This window comes from Delphinapterus leucas, chromosome 2 (genome assembly GCF_059928025.1).
Source record: "Delphinapterus leucas isolate spDelLeu-1000000601 "Yukka" chromosome 2, BTC_Dleu_Yukka2, whole genome shotgun sequence".
NCBI classification, from domain to species: Eukaryota; Metazoa; Chordata; class Mammalia; order Artiodactyla; family Monodontidae; genus Delphinapterus; species Delphinapterus leucas.
Genome location: NC_143130.1, coordinates 96,939,825 through 96,962,375, shown reverse-complemented (window position 1 = coordinate 96,962,375; position 22,551 = coordinate 96,939,825). Strand labels below are relative to the sequence as shown.

Here is a 22,551-nt window from a genome sequence, read left to right as displayed (position 1 = left end):
TTTGTTTTACAAGAATTTTACATAACTCAGTCCCCTTCTTCAAGTTTGAAATCACAGTGTGTCTCACTCGGGTTTATGTCTGTGCTATCAAATGCCTTTATTTGAACGTAATTGGAACATGACATGAGATTCTATCGGCTTTTATATCTGCGGCTGCCTGGACATAACAGGTGGGAGCGTTCATTTAGGGGCCAACACTAACACTTTGACAGCCTTAGCCACTGCCGACTTGCTCCAGGTAGGATTCCATTTCTGTTCTTGACTCTCTGACTCCTTAAATGTAGAAGAGGTCTAAAATAGGGTATCTGTCTATTGCTTGTTAATAAGTTGTCTACCCCCTCCTGTACGTACAGTCTCAATGACATATTGTACCCAGCTATTGTTACATGGCTTTTCACATCTTCACGTTTCAGTCTGCTATGTAGGGTATGAGTACCTCTTCTTATTTTAAGGTTTAGTGTCACGCCACAAGACTCAAAAGAGTAATAGCTAGAGTCATCCTATAAATTCTAACACAATACCCTCTTCTTTTCCGGTCCCTCTGCCTCAAAAGTCCATTCAAAATGACTTGCACTGTTTCAGCTTTGCTTCATTTTGAGTGTAATTTTAGGATTTGGAGAAAGTGACAAATAGATGGAATGACCATGCCGTCAATTTTGGAGGAAGCTTAATGTTACTGACCATGGCCATAGGTATACCAGTCTGTGACTAAAATAAAACATTCATTGATACTGTAAAAAGAAAATTTTAAGAACATTACAACATTACCTGCAGTTTGAAGACAATCCCCTTAACTAATTTTATTTCCCTTGCTCCCTTCTGGTCTACCCATGCATTACATATTTCTAAAGTAAATGAAACATAACATGAGATGATAACAGCTTTTAGAAATTAACATATTGTAATATTTCCCCACGTTAACTGTTCTTCCTTGTTTGTATCAACAGTTACATAATATTTTACCAACTTGATGTAATATTTACTTAACCATTACCTTACGTGGCATGTGGGATCTTCCCTGACCAGAGATCAAACCCACGTCCCCCTGCGGTGCAAGCACAGAGTCTTAACCATTGGACCACCAGGGAAGTCCCATTACTTTATTTGCTCATTGTTTCCAATTTTATGTTATAAAATAATGGTACAATGAATGCCTTTTTGCATATAACTTTCTTTTTTCTTTGAAAAAGTATTGTGGGAGTGGGATTACTAGAGCAAACTTTAGGCATTTACTTACAGCTTTTGATAGGCTTCAAGAGAATGCCGGAAGCAATCAAATTACTCTCTTTTACCTTCAGTATTCTTTTTAGAATGTTCTTCATGGTCACCTATTTTTTCGAATTGATTATAGAATCCTGTCAAATTTTGTATTTAGAACACTATTAGAATAGATTGTCTTGATTGGGATTTAGAGCAGGTATTTACTGTAGAGACGCCTCATGGAGGACTGTCTTTACAAACTGCATTTCTTAAGCTACAAGCCAGGTGTTTATCCTGTTCCCCAAACACTGAAAGCAGAATTGCTTGGAAGGAAGTCATCATTACTGGACTGAAATTCCCTAAATTCACATTCCTTTGGCTGAGAATTTGAGTCAACTAGTGATTCAAATTGAAGATAGCTGGGCTTCCCTGGTGGCGCAGTGGTTGAGAGTCTGCCCCTCAATGCAGGGGACACGGGTTCATGCCCCTGTCCCGGAAGATCCCACATGCCGCGGAGCGGCTGGGCCGGTGAGCCATGGCCACTGAGCCTGCGCATTAGGAGGCTGTGCTCTGCAACGGGAGAGGGCACAACAGTGAGAGGCCTGCGTACTGCAAAAAAAAAAAACAAAAAAAAAAACTGAAGATGGCTGATTTGCCAGTACAGACCTTTTAACATCTAGCTTAATAGAAACTCCAGCTTCGAGATTTTCATTTTCTTTTCCTCTATGCCAAGCAGTGATGAGAGATTTACCTGGTAAGTTTGTGAGGTACTGCAGGCTGTTTCCTCACAGGTCTGAGAGGGAGCAGATAGCAATGAAGAGTCTCGTGTCTTTTAAGATGGAGTAAGTAGGGAATTCCCTGGCGGTCCGGTGGTTAGGACTCAGTGCTTTTGAAGTAAGTAACTGGCCTGACATCTTTACCTAATGTATAAGCTGATCAAGGACATGGTCTTGAGATGCCAAGACTCAGTTTTCTTCTTTAAGCTCTTAAGTCTCTAAGCACTAGATTCTGATCTCTCATCAAAACTAGCAAGGCTGTTTGTTTGGAGGCATGGTCCTGACACTTCCCACCACCCTTTGCAGTCTATTCAAGAACTGAAGCAGGTAGGTGAATTGTTATATCTTGTACCTGAATGTGGCTGGAGAAATAAGAATTGATCAAAGAAGGTCTCTGGGCTACCACAGTAGATATCAAGCACCATTAACCAGAGTTTGTGTTTTATTCACAAGAAAATCTCGTATTCCCTAAAACACACACACACACACACACACACACACACACAGATATTCTTTAGAAATAAATCTGATAAATTCTAATAAACCTTGTGATATGGTCATCCAGCCCATAACAAATTGGAAGTAGTTAAATTAACAGGCACTACTAGAAACTGGTATGCTGATAACCAAGAAGGGCAGCTGACAAAGGAGGAGACAATATGAAAAACCAAGTAACTCAGTAGACATTCTAGTGTAGACCAGATAATCCTAAGCAGTTCATTAAACCTGAAGGCATTTCAACAACATGTGTTTATAGAAAAGACCTCAAGTCATCAAGAAAAGGTCTAAAATGTGCTGGTGCTTATAAGTTTAAGCTTCAATAAAATAGAAGTTTACTTAGGTGAAACATCGCTGATAATACTAAAAAATTAAATGTTATTACATGTAATTCAGGCTGCACCTAGATCTGTGTAACTCAATACTATTTGTCCTGGTCGATCTCAGTAATTCCTGCCTGGTTTTTCCTTTTCCTTTTCTACATCTTTTTTCTTATCATTTTGTAAAAAGCAATGGTTGATGGTGACTTCAAGTGGTGGCATGGCTTAGAGACATATCTGCAAACAATCTTATGGGCTGTGGAGAGAAAAAGCATTATTCTCTATGACACTATATTTCTTGGGGGTAGGTGTTATCTTTTCTCTGTCAACTTGGGTATAGTAGATTTCTAGCTGTTATTAAATTATCCTCTGCAGGATGTCTCTGTGGGGAGAAGGCTGCCATAGAGACCCTCATTTATCTGATGAAACATCTTCTCAGAACAGACTCAATCTCTGTATAAAAACTTTCAACTTTAGCAGAATGCACATGCTGTACTTTAAATGATTTTGTGCTGCCTCCTACGTCCTCCTGGCAGATGTGGAGCCGAATCACAAACCTGAGATAGCATACAATCCGTGTTTGTAAAACATGATTCTGCATTCTGTGAGCTCCTCCTCTGTGCCCATGAAATTAGGGGCAATGCTGGTAGCTTCGTAGTCACAGAGACATCATAGATATTGCGAGATGGTTAGAGAACAGAAAGAGGCAGATACTAGCAAAGTTTGCAAAAGGGGAAAAGGGCAAATTTCAGAAATGATCCACTCATTTGTTTGACATTATTCCCCAGCAGAATTTTAGAATAAGTCACTACATGGTTGTGAAGACAAGGAAAAGGATTTGATGATCACCAGGATGCTGATGTTTTTGGCAAAGAATTAAGTAGGCAAAATTCCTCTCACTTATTTCAAAGTTTTATTAAATTTGTGTGTCAGATCGGTGAAATAGGCAGAGTGTTGAGTGTTGCTTTTTTAAAATTTATTTATTCATTTAGTTATTTTTGGCTGCGTTGGGTCTTCGTTGGTGTGCGCGGGCTTTCTCTAGTTGCGGCAAGCGGGGGCTACTCTTCCTTGTGGTGCGCAGGCTTCTCATTGCAGTGGCTTCTCTTGTTGCAGAGCACAGGCTCTAGGCACACAGGCTTCAGTAGTTGTGGCACACAGGCTCAGTAGTTGTGGCTCACGGGCTCTAGAGCACCAGCTCAGTAGTTGTGGCACATGGGCTTAGTTGCTCCATGGCATGTGGGATCTTCCTGGACCAGGGCTCGAACCCGTGTCCCCTGCCTTGGCAGGCAGATTCTTAACCACTGTGCCACCAGGGAAGTCCCCTAGAGTGTTGTTTTCAGCAAAACATATGACTGGGTCTCTCATAGTATTCATAAGATTAAGATGGAGAAAATTGTGTTGGATTACAGTTGATGTATTTGAGGATGGTAGCTGAATAACCATACACCAAAAATCTAAAAGATCAGTATCAGCAGTCTTGAAAAAGAGGGACAGAATTGGAATCACACTTCCCAATTTCAAAATTTACTTACTACAAAGCTACAGTAATCAAGGCATGAGGATAGACTGCCTCATGCTCTAGTCCATAGAGCAATGGACTAGAATCATGAGTCTAGAAATAAATCCTCACATTTGTGGTCAGCTGATCTTTGACAAGGATGCCAAAGCAAACTGGTGGGGGAAACAGTAGTCTTTCGATACAACTGGGGCAATTGGATATCCTTATGCAAACGAATGAAGTCGGACCCCTACCTCACACCATATGCAAACAACAACAACAAAAAATCAAATGACTTTAAAAAATGTATGAAAGACTAGGTAAGAGCTAAAGTTACAAAACTTATAGAAGAAAACATAGGCATAAATCTTCATGACCTTGGGTTAGGCAGTGGTTTCTTAAATATGATACCAAAAGCACAATCAACAAAATAAAAAATAGGTAAACTGGACATCATCAAAATTTAAAACTCTTGGGACTTCCCTGGCAGTCCAGTGGTTAAGACTCTGCACTTCCACTGCAGGGGGCATGGGTTCAATCTGTGGTCAGAGAACAAAGATCCCACATGCCACGTGGCATGAAAAAAATATTTTAACTTTTGTTGTTCAAGAAAGTGAAAAGATAATCTATAGAGTGGGAGAAAATACTTGAAAATCATATCCTGTTAAGGGACTTGTACCCACATTATATAAATTACATCTCAACAATAAAAAGACAACCCAATTATGCAACCCTTGGGCACTGTTGCTGGGAATGTAAGATGGTAGAGCCACTGTGGAAAACAGTACGGCTGTTCCTCAAAATATTAAAAATAGAATTACCATATGATCCAGAAATCCCACTTTTGGGTATACACCCAAAAGAATTGAAAGCAGGGTCCTTTTTTTTTTTTAACCACTGTAGCGTCCGGTTTCTATTCACAAAGAAAAAGCTCCAGTCCATCTTTTAACTTTTTTTGAAAAATTCCTGACATTACAGAACTAAACTGAAATGTATTAATATTCCACTCACATTTCCGTGACAGACAAAAAGTTCATGAGACAAAAAAACACAAAACAAGGAGAAGCTTATAAAACTAAATATGGATCTCAGCATTAGCAGCTGAACAGAGAAAGGAATTTAAATGCTTTAATTAAAAAATCACAAGTAGATGATAAAGTGTGTAGAAACTGAAAATTTACAAACTATTTAAAACCTGGAATCGCTGACTGTACTCAGATGGATCATGGGTAGTGATGAACAGTAGAAAGGGATTATGGATGAATCTGCATTGTTCTAGATGCTCTTCATGCCACCTGTCTCTGAGGAAAGCCTGACATTTATTAGACATTGAGCCAGGCTAATGCTGGCAGCAGATCCAGTGATGGTAACCTGCTTATCAGTAGATCCTTCCACTGGGTTCGCAATTTTGATCTGCACCCCAGATATCTGACGGATCTCATTGATTTTGGCGCCTTGACGCCCGATTATGCAGCCAATCAAATCATTGGGAACTGTGAGTTCATGAAAAGTAGTGTGAGCAGATGCATCCAAACCACTGAATCCGGTGTTGCCATGTGTCATGGGAAAATGAGACTGTTGCATTGCCAACTGGAGCAGCTTGGTCAAATCTGGCTGTGGAATGGCATACTGTCCTTGAATGGTATAGGCCTCTAGAGGCAGTCCCTCTAGGTCAGCGTTGAGGCACATGGACGGGGTGGTGTGGGGAGCTCACACTGTCCCTGTCTGTGCTGTACCTGTCCTGACCACCTGCAAAGATGACCGGAGAACTGGAGGCTTGGGACAGTATGGGATAGTCACACCCTTTGGTGGGGGGGACTGGGAGAGAGTCTCCAACATGACCACGCAGATCTGTTTCACACCCTCAGTGATGGATTGCGGAATGCCAGCAAGAGTGATGGCCTGTTCATTCGAGCTGGGGAGCATATCCCCTGCCACCTGGACCTGAGCCCCTGTACTGTCTCCTATTTCCTTGATCTTGCAACCACCTTTCCCAATGAGAGCTACATTGACCAGCAGGGGCCACCAGCCTCAGGGTGACCAGGGCTCTACTGGCAGCTGTGCTACTGGTCATAGAGCTGCTGATGTCCTCTTCCAGTTTGTCAATGATCATAACAAAGGCTTTGAAGATGGCATTAGTGGGCCCAGCCAAAGTGATAATCCTCTCAGGACATTCCCTCCTGAGATGTTGATACGTACACCACTCTCCTCGCGCATCTTCCTAACTGATTCTCCTTTCTTTCCCGATGATACTGCCAACTTCCTTTCCATGCATAAGTAGCCAGATGGTGAGAGTGACATTTAATCCACTTTCATTCACACCGGTGTCCATGTCGAGCAGTGTTCTGAGGAGCTGGACTCTGAGTGGTCAAGTCTTTGGTCACTGGTGGGGGTGAAAGCCAAAAATTGCAGGCGCGAGAGGACTGAGGGGAAAAAAGGAGCCGGCGGGAAGGGGAAGGGCGGGAGGCTGGGGCGGAACAATAGGGGCTGGCGGGAAGGCAAGGGCGCCCCTCCGGAGCGGGGGGTGGGTGAGGGAGTGGGGGGTGGGGGAGTGGGGGGGAGGGGGGAGAAGGAGGAGGAGGGGAGGAGGAGGGGGGAGGAGGGGGAGGGGAGGGGGAGGGAGAGGAGGAGGAGGAGGAGGAGGAAGGGCGAAAGAGACCCCGGGGCGAGTGGAGGGCAGCGGAGGGTGGGCAGGCGGGAGAGGGCATGCTCTGGCTGCTGCCTCAGCTGGTCTGGGAGAGTAGGGTCTTAAAGAGGTATTTGTATACCTATGTTCATAGCAGCACTGTTCACAATAGCCAAAGGTGGAAGCAACCTAAACGTCCGCTGACACATGAATGGAAAACCAAAATGTGGTATATACATACAGTGATATATCATTCAGCCTTAAAATGGAAGGAAATTTTGACCCATGCTACAACATGAATGAACCCTAAGGATATTATGCTAAGTAAAAGAAGCCCATCACAAAAGGACAAATACTGTATGATTCCAGGGCCTGGAGGAATGGGAGATTAGGGACTGATAGCTAAGGGGTGTGAGGTTTCTTTTTTTGTATTAATGAAATGTTCTAAAATCGTGTTGATGGATATATAATTTTGTGACTATACTAAAAACCATTGAATGGTACATATCAAATGGATGAATTGTATGACATTTGAATTATACCTCAGTATAACTATTTATTTATTTATTTATTTTAATCTTTGGCTGGGTCAGGTTTTAGCTGTGGCATGCGGGATCTTTTTTTGTTGCGGCGCGCTGGCTTCTCTCTAGTTGTGGCAGCCGGCTCCAGAGCGCGTGGGCTCTGTAGCTGCAGAACGCAGGCTCTCTAGCTGTGTGTGGCCCAAGGGCTTAGTTGCCCCACAGCACGTGGGATCTTAGGTCCCCCACCAGGGATTGAACCTGAGTCCCCTGCATGGGAAGGTGGATTCTTAACCTCTGGACCACCAGGGAAGTCCCTCAATATAACTTTAAATAAAAGATCAGTGGGAAAAAAAAAAAAAAATCAGGGGGAATCCCCTGGCAGTCCAGTGGTTAGGACTCTACACTTTCACTGCTGAGGGTGTGAGTTCAATCACTGGTCAGGGGAACTAAGATCCTGCCAGCTGTGCAGTGTGGCCAAAAAATAAAAAATAAAAATAAATAAAAATTAAAAAAATAAAAGATCAGTGTCAGACTTAAGGAAAACCTTCCATGACATGCCAAGGGATTTACTGTCAGTATTCAGTCCTTTTCAACATCTAATGCCATAAAAATAGTTAATAGTAGTCCCTCCATGGGAGAATAGAGGCTAAATTTTCTTAATAGTTTGCGTTCAATCAATAATAGCTAATATTAAAAAAATAATAATTTTATTTATTTTTGGCTGTGTTGGGTCTTCATTGTTGTGAACAGGCTTTCTTTAGTTGCGGTGAGCGGGGGCTACCCTTCGTTGTGGTGCGCGGGCTTCTCATTGTTGTGGCTTCTCTTGCTGCGGAGCACAGGCTCTAGGTGCGCAGGCTTCCGCAGTTGTGGCACGTGGGCTCAGTAGTTGTGGCTTGCAGGCTCTAGAGCTCAGGCTCAGTAGTTGTGGTGCACGGGCTTAGCTGCTCTGAGGCATGTGGGATCTTCCCAGGCCAGGGCTATGAACCCATGTCCCTTGCATTGGCAGGCAGACTCTTAACCACTGCGCCACCAGGGAAGCCCAATAATAGCTAACATTTATGTGGCATTTACTATATGCAAGGCACTGTTTTGTGTGCTTGACAAATATTAATTCTAATCCTCACAGCAACCTTAGGAGGCAGGTACAGTTATTATCACAATTTTACAGGTGAGGGTATTAAGCCCCAGAGGGGCTATATGATTTTTTCTCCCGAGATCAAAGTCACACCTAGTTAGTGGTAGAACCTGGATTCAAGCCCAGGAACTCTGCACAGTCCATGCTTTTAATCATTTCACTCTCCAACAACCTTTATTTTTAACAAAGATAGATGTAAATTCCTGTATTTAAACTAAAAAGAAGAGATGGCAAGCAAGAGACACCTGTGTATTTTAAGATATCAAAAATTTGAAGACCATCATCTTTTAAGGACATTGTCAAAATGATGTATCCCCAAGAAGCAAAATGGTGAAGGGTTCAGGGCAACTTACTACCTTGTGCAAGTATAGGAACTAAGGCTTTAATCTAGAGAAAAGAAAGTAGTTATATTAAAATATTTAGTATCTATATTATTCATACAACTAAGGACCTGTCCTTGAAAGGCTCTATTTTGTTTTTTTCCGGAGGACAGAATTAGGTGGTTTAATGTAGAGTTTGAAAGCATGGACTTTGGAAACAGATTGGGTGGGTTCAGATCCTGGCATTACCACTTAACCAGGCACACGAACTTGGGTAATTCTTCTGTGTCTTCTTCCTTAACTGTAAAATGGGGATTATGATGATAATGATAACACTACCAACATCATAGGTTGCTGTGAGGATTAAATGAGTGCCTGACACATGCTAAGCATTATATCAGTTTTATTAACGAGTGGAAGTGATAGGTTGATAGATTCCAGCTTATTCTAAGGAAGAATTTCCTAATAATTATAACTGTTCAAATGAGGAACAGGATGTTCCTCAAACTAGTGCATTCCCTAGCCCTTAGTTGCTAGAATTGCTTAAGCAAAATCTTGAATGAACACTTCTGTCAGCAATCTTGCAGAATTCCTAAATTACAATACAGGTTTATCTAGATGATCTAGAATTCCTGCATGTTAATTCATAATATGATTACTAGGTTCTCTAAGTAGCTATAACAGTATTTTTACAAAAAATGTTTTGTATTTGTTTTTTGTTAAATAAATTTATTTATTTATTTTTGGCTGCGTTGAGGTCTTTGTTGTTGTGCACGGGCTTTCTCCAGTTGTGGCAAGCGGGGACTACTCTTCGTTGCCGCACACAGGCTTATTGCGGTGGCTTCTCTTGTTGCAGAGCTCGGGCTCTAGGCTTGCAGGCTTCAGTAGTTGTGGCACGCGGGCTCAGTAGTTGTGGCTCGTGGGCTCTAGAGCACAGGCCCAGTAGTTGTGGTGCACGGGCTTAGCTGCTCTGCGGCATGTGGGATCTTCCCAGATAAGGCATCAAACCCGTGTCCCCTGCATTGGCAGGCGGATACTCTTTTTTATTTTTTATTTATTTAATTTTTTTTTTTGGCAGGCGGATTCTTAACTGCTGCACCACCAGGGAAGTCCCTTTGTATTTGTTTTTGTTTTTAGGAATACACATAAGAATATCTGCAAAGGACTTAAATATCTACAAAGGACTTATTAAATTTTTCCTAAGAATTTATCGTTTTTGATGCTATTGTGAATGCAGTTTTTTTTTTAATATTTATTTATTTGGTTGCGCTGGGTCTTAGTTGCGGCAGGAGTGCTCCTTAGTTGCGGTATTCAAACTTTTAGTTGCAGCGTGCATTTGGGATCTAGTTCCGTGACCAGGGATCGAACCCAGGCCCCCTGCATTGGGAGCGTGGAGTCCCATCCACTGCACCACCAGGGAAGTCCCCCAACGCAGTTGTTTTCTTAATTTCACTTTTGTTATTAGTATAGAGTATAAAGTTGATTTTTTGTATACTAATCTTGTATCCTACAACCTTGCTAAACATGTAAGTTCTAGTAGTTTGTTTTGTTTTTGTTTTTGCTGTGTCTGTGTGTGTCTGTGTTTTCCTTATGACTTTCTACAAAGGATCATGTCATCTGCCAAGGAAAACAGTTTTATTTCTTCCAATCTGGATGCCTTTTGTTTATTTGCCTTTTCACACTGGCTACACCCTCCAGTACAATGTAGAGTAGAGGTGGTGGGAGACTGCGTCCTTATCTTGTTTCTGATCTTAAAGGCAAAGTATTGTCTCACCATTAAATGTGATATTAGCTGTACGTTTAGATGTCCTTTATCATAAGCTTCTGTAAAAATAAGATTCCTTGGCCTCATCTGAAGACTTAGGGAAGTGGATCTCGGAGAGCTGCAGCCGTAGGGAATCTGTACTTCTAGGAAGCAGCTCAGATGACAGCCTTGATGGTGTTTGAGGACCTATACTGCCCATCGCTTGTCGCGCGCCGTTAGAGGAGCTCCCAATTACACTCCCTGCTTTTCCTGGAAGAACCACTGAAGAAAGAATCTCAGTACTCCCTACAGTTGGGTGTAGTAAGCAACAAGACTGTCAGTTATAACAGTTTGACATTCTGCAGAATGGCCCTCAAAGAAAAGTGACGAATCTGCTCTCGCGCATTGACCAGAACTATAAGCAGCAGTCTGGCATTTGGGCTCTTTAGGAGTGGAAATGGGTCAAAGTCAGGAGGCAAACTTGAGCTATTAAATTGGTTGCCTAGGTGTCGTATTATGCCCAGTATTAAAAGCTCCTAGGCCCTGAGTATGAAATTATTAGTTTAATCTATAGCTTAATCTAACGATGGCTTAAAACTGCCACGCTGCCTAGCCGGACTACCTAACTACGAAGCGACACTGCTTCTACGCGGAATTAATTTTACACCCCTAAGAAATGAATTACGAGAACATTTTTCCCTATTACCTCAACCCTGAGATCCAATCAGACGCAAAAACGGACCGGAAAAGAGATGCTGGCGCTATTGATTGACGTACATTCCAACCAACCTACAACGGAAGAAGAGCGCGCCTGCGCAAGTCGTTATCCAGTCCGTACTAGCGTTAGCGGAAGAGGCGGGGGCTGTGGAAACGGCCGCCGCAGGGTTGGCGGACTTGAGGAGGAGCAAAGATGGCGGAGTGAGGTGCGTTGAGGCCCCCTGGCCTTTGGGCCAGGGGGAGGGCCGGACCCCGGGCGCTCGAGTGCTTCTGCTGGCCCGTGCGAGGTAAGCCGAGAAGGCCAAGACGGGAACTAGCAGGAGGTGGCGCGGCCCAAGCCGTCCGAAGAACGGAGTGCGCGGAGCCTGCCCGCAGGTGGCACGGGCCTTAGCCAGGCGCGGGTTTCCTTGCGAGCGGCCCCCGAGCGGCAGCCCGGACTTTTGGGGGGGTGTTGCACCATAACTCAGACCCGACCTGCCACTGACCTTCTCAGTGCCTTGCCTTTGGCTGCCTTTGTGCTTTCGGCTTGTTGCCCGATGATTGCACCCACGCTTGTGCATATGTGGCATTCTCTGCGTCGGCCATCGGTTTATCTTTGAAGAATATCTTTGTTTTATTGATTTATTTATGCTCCTCGCCTCACGAACTTCGTGTCCACTGTTTTGCCTGAGGCTCGGGTCTCAATCGAGGCCTGTTGCGGCTCTGAGTATTTTGTGACCCTGTCCCTTTGACCTTGAAATTTGGTGTAACAGGTTTCCCCCACTTACTGGGATTTAATTTGAGTCTGTGTATGTTCTCTTGCTTACCTTTATTATATGCATTCGTTCCCACTCCCACCTCTCAAACTTTTTGAAGATCTGCGAAAGCAGCTTTGTCCTTGTATGACCTGATAGTTGCCTAATGGCGCATTAATCTCAGCTGACTCTAGGTAGAATTAACCGTAGTTTTCCAGAACTAAAGGAGTCAGTGTACAATTTTTATTTATGTATATATTTATAGAGAGAATGAGAAAGACTTTGGGGAGTTATTATTATAAAGTAATTTGTGTAATGGGGTGGGGTTACAAAGTATACTACTGTCAGGCATTTGTGTTCGGTTCTTGTTTAATTTCATGGGATACCTTTTTTTGTAATTTGGGTTGTTATGACTCCTCATTCGGCCTTTCAGTTAAATTGTGGGAGAGGTTTCTGAGTTGTTGAAGCCTGTTTAAAACTGGCACATTAGTTAGGCCCAGTTCGAATGACATGTCCAAATACAAATGAATGTGTCTGGTATGCTTTTTGCTGGCCCTGGATTTAACAGAGCTGAAAATACCAGGTAAAGAAATACTTCTAAATAAGACGTTTCTGTTGCTTTTGTCCAGAGTAGTTTTTTCATTTCATCTAGGAGAAGAAGATACTGGGCAGAGGAAAGGAACAGAACATTCTTCCTTCCTACCTCACAAACAGGGGAGTGATCATTTATACTAAAGCAAAGGTCTTTTGCTGGAGAAGCGTGTCCATAGCATCATCAGATTCTCAAAGGGGACAGTGTTTAAAAACTCGAGAACCACTGCTCCAGGAGTTTTGACATCTTTATAAAATTAATGCCAGTGCAGGTAGAGAGTAAATTCTTTTTGATTGTTCCTTCTGAATAGTTTTTAATAGTGATGTTTTTAAGACTAGTTTGGTTCATTTGAATAATTTTGCACATAAATGCATACAGCAAAAGTGAGGGCTGTATCCTTACTGTAATGTTCTTTTTTTTTTTTTTTGTAACGTTCTTTTTATTTTTCCTTATCACAGGAAGAACATTTTCCTTGACTTGTAGGTGCTTTTATATTCATCTCAAAAAGAAAACAAAATTCTGAACTCAGGATTTGGCAAGTGAGTAATAGTGGCTAATGCTTTCAAATACTGTTTACGCAGATTGGCAATAGCTAGATAGAAGTAGAGCAAGAGATCATTAGCTTCAACAGAGGATGAACATCAAAAGTGACTATAAATTATTGGTATAATCTCTCCCTGAAGGTACTAGGGAGGGATTTGTTCCACGCTTTTCTTCTAGCTTTGGGTAGTTCTTCGGCTTGTGGCAGCATAACTCCAGTCTTCACAAGGCATCCTCCCTGTGTGTGTCTGTGTCCTAAATTCTCCCTTTTATAAGGACACCAGTCAGATTAGGGGCCCACTTGGCTCCAGTATGACCTCATCTTAATTAATTACATCCGCAGTGACTCTGTTTCTAAATAAGGTCATATTTTGAGGTATTCATATGACAACATAGGAATTTGGGCAGGACACAGTTCAAACCATAATATCTACTTAGTCATGTACCTTGATTGTATTATATGAAAAACATTCAATGTTGAACTGCTTTAAGGATTAAAATCTTGTATACCACTTGTATAAGGGACTTAGAGTAGTTAAAATCATAGAGACAGACAGTAGAATGGTGGTTGCCAGGGGCTGCAGGGAGGGGAAATGGAGGTTTATTATTTAATTGGTACAGTTTCAGATTTGTAATATGAAAAGAGTTCTGGAGATGGATGGTGGTGATGGTTGCACGATAATGTGAATGTACTTCTTACCACTGAACTGAACACTTAAAAGGGGTTAAGATGATAAATTGTAAGTTGTGTGTATTTTACAATAAAAAAAATTGAAGAAAGATGAGTGAAAAACTCCAACTATGTATTTCAATATTAAGAAAAGGAATAAGAAGAGGGAAAAAGGAATAAGTACCCTTTAGCTGGTAGAGTCTTTATCATATACTTTTAGAGCCAAGGCTTTGTTGCTTGGATTGTAACCTTAATTAAGTCCAGGCAGACTGTTAAATAACACAGATTCAACTGGGTAAATTTATTTATTTAAATTGAAGTATAGTTGATTTACAATGTTGTGTTAATTTCTGCTGTACAGTAAAGTGACTTAGTTATACATATAGCTATATTCTTTTTATATTCTTTTCCATTTTGGTTTATCCTAGGATATTGAATCCCAGGACATTGTATAGTGTGCTTTCATTTATGGGGAGGAAATAAATCCACTTAAGCACATCTATATTAGTATAGTCTAGCCCACATCTGGGGGCAGAAACTGTCCAACAAACCCAGCATTTGTTTTTCTTTTTCTTTTTTTGGCCGTGTGTCATGGGGGATCTTAGTTTCCCGATCAAGGGTCGAACCCATGCCCCCTGCATTGGGAGCACAGAGTCTTAACGACTGAACCGCCAGGGAAGTCCCAGCATTTGTTTGTTTGTTCTTGTTGTTTTTTAATAATTTTTTAAAAAATTTATTTTTTATTTTTGGCTGCGTTGGGTCTTTGTTGCTGCACGTGGGCCTTCTCTAGTTTTGGCAAGCAGGGGCTACTCTTCGTTGTGGTGCACAGGCTTCTCATTGCAGTGGTTTCTTTTGTGGAGCATGGGCTCTAGGTGCGTGGGCTTCAGTAGCTGTGGCTCACGGGCTCTAAAGTGCAGGCTCAGTAGTCATGGCGCACGGGCTTAGTTGCTCCGCAGCATATGGGATCTTCCCAGACCAGGGCTCGAACCCGTGTCCCCTGCATTGGCAGGCGGATTCCCAACCACTGTGCCACCAGGGAAGCCCTTGAGCTATTTATTGATGTGTAACAAATTACCCAAAATGTAGTGGATTAAAACAACAGTAAACATTTATTATCTTGCACAGTTTGTGTGGGTCAGGAGTTACTAGAGTTTCTGGTTTGGAGTCTCATACAGGGTTACAGTCAAGATACTAGCTGGGGTGGCAGTCATCTAATTGCATGGTTCACATGGCTAGCAAATTCATGCTGGTTGTGGAAAGCCTCATTCCTACCACTGTCAGCCTCTTCCAGGGCTGCTTGAGTGTCATGATACAGCAGCTGGCTTTTCCCAGAACAAGCAATTCAGGAGAGCAAGGCAGAAGCCACAATCCCATCTATGACCTTGCCTCAAAAGTCACTCACTGTCACTTCCTCCTCATTCTTTTGGTCATTGTTTAGACACCAACTAGTATACTGCAGTACAATTCTGACACCATCTGGAATTAATGCAGACCTCACAAGTCAAAAGGGCATGATCCCCCAAGAAGACTGCCCTCACTTTAGATGCCAGCAGCACTTTGGAGGATCCCCAGGCCACCTGCACTTCTGACCAACTGGCTGCAGATTCAAGGGTTCCCATGACCCTGTCAGAACCAATCTTTGGTTTCATATTTATTTTTTCCTTCCTTCTGGCTGCTTTGGGTTTATTTATTCTTTTTCTAGTTCCTTAAGGTATAAAGTTAGGCTGTTGATTTGATATTCTTCTTCATTTTTAATTTAAGCATTTACAGCTGTATATTACTCTTAGCACTGCTTTTGCTGCATCTTGTAAGTTTTGGTATGCTGTGTTTTTGTTTTCATTTGTGTCAAGATATTTTCAAATTTCCCTTGTGATTTCTTCTTTGACCCATTGTTTGTTTAGGAGTGTGTTGTTTAATTTCCACTGGTTCATTTACTGTAAATTCCAACAATTTGTAGTCTCCCTCTAGGGACAAAGGCCAGTCAAATTTTTTATTATACAGTAGTCACATAGGTGAACCCTGGTACATTTTTAGAAGGGATTATTAAAGGGTGTGAATACCAGGAGGCAGCAGTAAGGGAGGACCATCTTAGAAGCTGACTACTACAAAGTCATTTGACTCAGATCTGGCTAGCCCAAGAGCTTCATTGAAAATTCCTATTTTCCCTTTTCATCCTCTCAATAAGTCAGATTTTCTAATATAAAGTTACATTTTTTGTATAATCAACAGCACTAAACAAGTGAGTTCAGAGACCCAGAAATGCGTAGTAAGGCACCAGCTTTACAGGAATGTATTTGTAAGTTTTGTAGATCAGAGTGTATAGTTGTACTTTCTTCACCTAACTCTAGGACCTGTCTATTTAAATTTTAGCTCATGTTGGCTAAGTATATTTAAGAGCCCTGCTATTCAGTTGTTCAACAAATTTTTATTAAGTGCTTATTATGGGTCACATGCTATTCTAGGTGCCTGGGATTCACCAGTGAACAAAACAGGTTCCTTCCTGGTGGAGGTTACATTTTAGACAGGACACATGAGAAACATAATAAGTATTGTACCTTACATAAGTGCCTTATGTAGTATTTCATGCATGGATTAAAAGGAAAAGTAGGGCTTCCCTGGTGGCGCAGTGGTTGAGAGTCCACCTGCCGATGCAGGGGACACGAGTTCGTGCCCCGGTCTGGGAAGATCCCACATGCCGCGGAAGCGGCTGGGCCCTTGAGCCATGGCCGCTGAGCCTGCGCGTCGGGAGCCTCTGCTCCGCAACGGGAGAGGCCACAACAGTGAGAGGCCCACGTACCGCAAAAAAAAAAAAAAAAAAGGAAAAGTAGAACAAGGTAAAGGAATGGTGGGGATACATCTGTGGATAGGATGGGGGGAACAGTATAATCTTAAATCAGGGCTCAGAGTAGGTCTCTTTGAGAAAGTGACATTTGAATAAAAACTTCAAGGTGAGTCGATTAGCTCTGTCAGTACCTGGGGAAAGAGTCTTCTCACAAAGAGAACAGCCAGTACACAGGCTATAAGGTAGCGTGTCTGACATTCCAGGAAGAGCAAAGAGTCCAGTATGGTTGGAGCCCATGATGAAGGGGGAGATAGAATTGGCATCAAAAGAGATACAGTGGGGATCTTATGGGGAATTTTGGGTAATGGTCAAAACTTTGGCTTTTATACTAAGGTACTATTCATTCAGTTTTCAAATGGAACCTACAGGTTGTGATTCAAACACGCAGAGTTTAGAGTTGAATAGTCATGTTTGAGATGTAAAACTGGGTATTAGGAAGAGAATACAAGCTTATGATGTTCTGTCATTATTGCCTAATATTAAGATGTAGATTGGGGGATAAGGTTTATATATGATGAATGTATGCATTTTTATTAGTTGATATTGCTAAAGGAATTTGTCTTTAAAAGCGTCTAGACATTTCCTTATTAAGAAAATGTGCATTTTTGGGACTTCCCTGGTGGCGTAGTGGTTGAGAATCCGCCTGCCAATGCAGGGGACATGGTCGAGCCCTGGTTCGGGAAGATCCCACATGTCGCGAAGCAGCTAAGCCTGTGCACCACAACTACTGAGCCTGCGCTCTAGAGCCTGCGAGCCACAACTACTGAAACCCACGCGCCTAGAGGCAGTGCTCCACAACAAGAGAGGCCACTGCAATGAGAAGCCTGCGCACCACAACGAAGAGTAGCCCCCGCTCGCTGCAACTTGAGAAAGCCTGTGCACAGCAATGAATACCCAACGCAGCCATAAATGAATGAATAAATGAATAAATTTAAAATATGGAACGCTTCACGAATTTGTGTGTCATCCTTGCACAGGGACCATGCAAATCTTCTCTGTATCATTCCCAGTTTTAGTATATGTGCTGCTGAAGCAAGCACAAGAAAAGGTGCATTTTTTAAATTGAAGTATAGTTAATTTACAATGTTGTGTTTCAGGTGTACAGCAGTGATTCCGTTTTATATATATATGTGTGTATATATATACATACACACATACATATATATTCTTTTTCAGATTCTTTTCCATTATAGGTTATTCCAGGGTATTGAGTATAGTTCCCTGTGCTATATGGTAGGTCCTTGTTTGCCTGTTTTATACATAGTAGTGTGTATATGTTAATCCCAGACTCCTGATTTAGCCGCCATCCCCTTTGGTAACCATAAGTTTGTTTTTATTTTGTGTCTGTGAGTCTGTTTCTGTTTTGTAAATAAGTTCATTTTTTTTTACGTTTCACATATAAATGATATCATATGGTATTTGTCTTTCTGTCTCTGGCTTACTTCACTTAATATGATAATTTCTACATCCATCCATGTTGCAGCAAATGACATTAAGGAAAAGGTGCTTTTTATCTTTCTCTTTCTTTTTTTGGGCCAAGCCGCATGGCATGCGGGATCTTAGCTCCCTGTTCAGGGATCGAACCCATGCCTCCTGCACTGGAAGCACAGAGTCTTAACCACTGGACCTCCAGGGAAGTCCCAAAAAGGTGTTTGTTTTTTTTTTCCGGTACGTGGGCCTCTCACCGTTGTGGCCTCTCCCGTTGCGGAGCACAGGCTCTGGATGCCAGGCTTAGCGGCCATGGCTCACGGGCCTAGCCGCTCCGCGGCATGTGGGATCTTCCCGGATCAGGGCACGAACCCATGTTCCCTGCATCGGCAGGCGGACTCTCAACCACTGCGCCACCAGGGAAGCCCAAAAGGTGCATTTTTAAAAGACTTCTTTGGTACTTATTTGGTTTATATAGAATTCTTTCAGCATATTTACTTGTGGAAGGAACTAGCTTGTATCTTCTTTCCCCCTCAACATTACTGCCAATTATCTGGCCATTAGAATTGAGCTCCACAACAGTCTAGTGGCTGGTGCAAGCTTTGAACTAGCCTGAGTAAGCTTATATAATGAAACAGCTCTGTTCTCCGTAGGGTTCTAAAGGCCTGTATGTGGATATTCTCAGTTTTTTCTCTCACTTCCTCTGCTGCTTTTATAACAAATGCGAATTCTGTAGTTCTTTACCTTCTGAATTAATTTACATTTTCCTTTTGTAGGTTTTGAATCAGAACTGTCTTGTCTTCAACCAGAAGAGGTTATTCAAGGTCAGTTTGGAGTTGAGAGGTGTTTTTGAATCTCTGTGACATACTAAAAATGGAGGGCTAGGAAGACTAGTTAGCCAGTCACCATTGGCCATTTTTGTAAGCTTAACTAATTTATTTAAGCTTTTGATATGTACCTGTGATTTATTTCTTTATTATCATACATACATAAAATTTATCATTCTAACTATATTTAAATGTATAATTCAGTGGCATTAAGTATATTCACATTGTTCTGTAACCATTACCACTGTCTATTTCCAGAACTTATTCATCATCCCAAACAAACTCAATACCCATTAAGCAGTAACTCTCCACTTCCCTGCCACCAGCCCCCCGCCCCCCCAGTTCCTAGTTACCTGTATTCCACTTTCTTTCTCTGTGAATTTGTCTAGTCTAGTTACCTCATGTAAGAGGACTTAGACAGTATTTGTCCTTTTTTTGTCTGATTTACTTTTGCAGATATTTGCAGTTTAACAAGTGTGATGTTTAACAGCAGTGAACTGCTAATGTTTTTACATGCTTGCATTTGGCGATCATGCTACAGTACGTATTGTTTTACCTGTGTTTATAGTTTACAAAATTTTTATGGTTCACTCTTGGTCTTAGGTAGTTGAAGATAATTCCGAGTAAGATGACACATATGGTTTTGAGTATTAAGTATTTAAGCATCAACTTTGGAGTACAATACTGGTTTTATTTATTTATTTTATAAAATTATTTATTTATTTATTTATTTATTTATGGCTGTGTTGGTTCTTTGTTGCTGCACACTGGCTTTCTCTAGCTGTGGCGAGCAGGGGCTACTCTTTGTTGTGGTGCACGGGCTTCTCACTGCAGTGGCTTCTCTTGTTGTGGAGCATGGGCTCTAAGCATGCGGGCTTCAGTAGCTGTGGCACATGGGCTCTAGAGCACAGGCTCAGTAGTTGTGGTGCACGGGCTTAGTTGCTCTGCAGCACATGGGATCTTCCCAGACGAGGGCTCGAACCTGTGTCCCCTGTTTTGGCAGGTGGATTCTTAACCACTGCACCACCAGGGAAGTCCTACAATACTGCTTTTAAGCACAGATTTTTTTTTTTTTAAATTTTTAAATATTTATTTATTTTTGACTGTGTTGGGTCTTTGTTGCTGCATGTGGGCTTTCTCTAGTTGTGGTGAGCAGGGGCTACTCTTTGTTGCAGTGCGTGGGCTTCTCATTGCGGTGGCTTCTTTTGTTGTGGAGCACAGGCTCTAGGGGCATGGGCTTCAGTAGTTGTGGCATGTGGGCTCAGTAGTTGTGGCTCGGGGGCTTAGTTGCCCCGCGGCATGTGGGATCTTACTGGACCAGGGCTTGAACCCATATCCTCTGCATTGGCAGGCAGATTCTTAACCACTGTGCCACCAGGGAAGTCCCAACACAAATGTTTTATATAGAATCATTTCATGGACTATATTATTCCATTTGCATAAGAGGAAATTAACATGTGTGTCTCATTTTATATAATGCAAGTTTTTATATAATTCTAGCTTTTTGTATCATACTTACATAAGTTTCTTGGCTACTGCTTCTGCTTTTCTTTCTTTCTTTTTATTTGTTAGTTCTTATTTTTTATATATTTATTTCTTTGGCCGCACCCTTACGCATGTGGGATCTTAGTTCCCCGACCAGGGATCGAACCCGTGTCCCCTGCATTGAAAGGTGGAGTCTTAACCACTGGACCGCTGGGGAAGTCCCTGCTTCTGCTTTTCTTTCTTTCTTTTCTTTTCTTTTTCTTTTTTTTTTTTTTTTTTTTAAATTTTATTTTTTGTGTTGGGTCTTCGTTGCTGCGCACGGGCTTTCTGTAGTTGTGGTGAGCGGGGGCTACTCTTCGTTGCAGTGCATGGGCTTCTCATTGTGGTGGCTTCTCTTGTTGTGGAGCACGGGCTCTAGGTGCACAGGTTTAGTAGTTGTGGCTTGTGGGCGCTAGAGCTCAGGCTCAGTAGTTGTGGCGCACGGGCTTAGTTGCTCTGCGGCATGTCGGGTCTTCCCGGACCAGGGCTTGAACCCATGGCCCTTGCATTGGCAGGTATATTCTTAACCACTGCGCGACCAGGGAAGCTCCCCTGCTTCTGCTTTTCCAGTGATAATACTGAATTTGGTGGTGTGGTTGGACATTTTCTTTTAAACAATATGTAATCCAAAAAATTTTTTTTCTGTGTGTTTTAAAATACTATTTTTAAAAAGTAAGCTCATATAGAAGTACCTATCTTAATCTTCCTGTTTTCAATTTATTTTGTATTTCCAGGTATTTCTATGTTGTCTCCTGGAGTGGGGTTGTCCTGCTTTTATCAGGCCACCTTCCCTATTCTTGAAATGTGGATATCTCTTCTCTAAACTTTACCTCCATGATTTGGACTGGAAAAGGCTGCTCTTCTTTTTGTTCCACCTCTCAGATTCAAAGAAGAGAAGCCCCTGGGATGCAGTCATCCTGCTAACTTCTCTAGGAAGAAAGAAGCAACTGACGTGCATCTTCTGCTGCAATTTGCTTAATCACAAATAATTTTACAAGCTGAAGGCTGATATCATTTGAAACAGGTGCTTAGATGGTGATATTTGTGAATTCTTTACCTTTTGTTCCAGACAAGAAGACGAAATAGCAAGCATGCGTGACATCAGGGTGTTTTTTTTAACGTCTTCCAGTTTTGCCACTGTTGTGATAAGCACAGTTGAGACTTGCAGCAGTAAATTCCAAATATGTGTTCTAATTTGAAGTGAAAGAGATGCTTAAAAAATTACATATATTTCTAATACCTGGCTCATCTTTTGGCATAGATTTACTGGATAAGAACAAAGGTCCAATTTTGCAGTAAAACCTTTGATGTGATAAAGAAGCATAAAGACAAGATATCACAAGGTTAGTTGCATATGTGAGTACATTATCACAACTCTATAAATACACATTTTTACATGTGTAAGTCCACATTTTTGGATGATAAGAGGGATATTTCTCCTGGAGAAGGAAGCTGTGGTGGACTTCTTTCTCAGAAGTCTTTGGATATATGGTATTTTTTAATGTTTTTTCATTCTTCTAAGGAATAACCACATTGTGCAGATGCTAACCCTATGAGTGCATGCTTGAGTTTAGTGAAAAATTGGTAAAAGGGAACTAAACAGTTTTGAGTCCAGGGATGGAACCCTCTTCACCACCCTAGGATGAGAAGCTACTGTATTAAAATTAGTTCATTCTTTTTCGTGCAGTCTTATTTATATAGCACTTGAGACTTGGTTTTACATGCTGCTAAGGCTGGAAGAAAAGTGGCAAAAGTGGTTTTTCTGTTCAGAAGATCTTGGGATGGACCCTACAGTATGACCTGCCTTCACCTTTGGACATACAGGAGTGGAGAAAAAAACGAGGAAAGTTTCCATATTACTCCTTTCTCCTAAGAAGAAGAAGTGAAAATGCTTCATGCAGCTCTGTCTGACTTTATGGCGTTTCACATTCTATAGCTTTGTTTTTTGTAAAAGGATAAGTAACTTTTTCCCTTTGATCCAAGATGGGTTCTTGGGTATTTGATTTATTTTTCTAGGCAATAGGTGTATGTTTGGCTGA

At 41.8% G+C, this 22,551-nt stretch overlaps 1 protein-coding gene, 1 non-coding gene and 1 pseudogene across 23 annotated transcripts in view; 1 reads left to right on the top strand and 2 right to left on the bottom strand.

Moving 5' to 3' along the window:
* Nucleotides 1–5,552: 5,552 nt before the first annotated feature.
* On the bottom strand, nt 5,553–6,705 carry LOC111181566 (poly(rC)-binding protein 2 pseudogene; annotated as a pseudogene).
* A 4,792-nt stretch (nt 6,706–11,497) lies between these two features.
* NUSAP1 (nucleolar and spindle associated protein 1) overlaps nt 11,498–22,551 on the top strand; it is a 67,954-nt gene continuing 56,900 nt past the window's right edge. For 3 of the 22 annotated variants that reach the window (XM_089905169.1, XM_089905261.1, XM_089905163.1), the window contains exons 1-5: nt 11,509–11,642; nt 13,140–13,220; nt 18,938–18,985; nt 19,445–19,528; nt 21,247–21,855. The gene's annotated coding sequence lies outside the window, so the exon portion shown is untranslated. Of the gene's footprint in view, nt 11,643–13,139; nt 13,221–15,329; nt 15,517–18,937; nt 18,986–19,444; nt 19,529–21,246; nt 21,856–22,551 lie in introns of all 22 variants that reach the window. The other 19 variants (XM_089905183.1, XM_089905189.1, XM_089905175.1 and 16 more) reach the window with 18 other exon arrangements.
* LOC115803482 (U6 spliceosomal RNA) lies at nt 17,666–17,773 on the bottom strand. Its single transcript, XR_004024228.1, has one exon. It is a non-coding gene; the product is annotated as a U6 spliceosomal RNA (small nuclear RNA).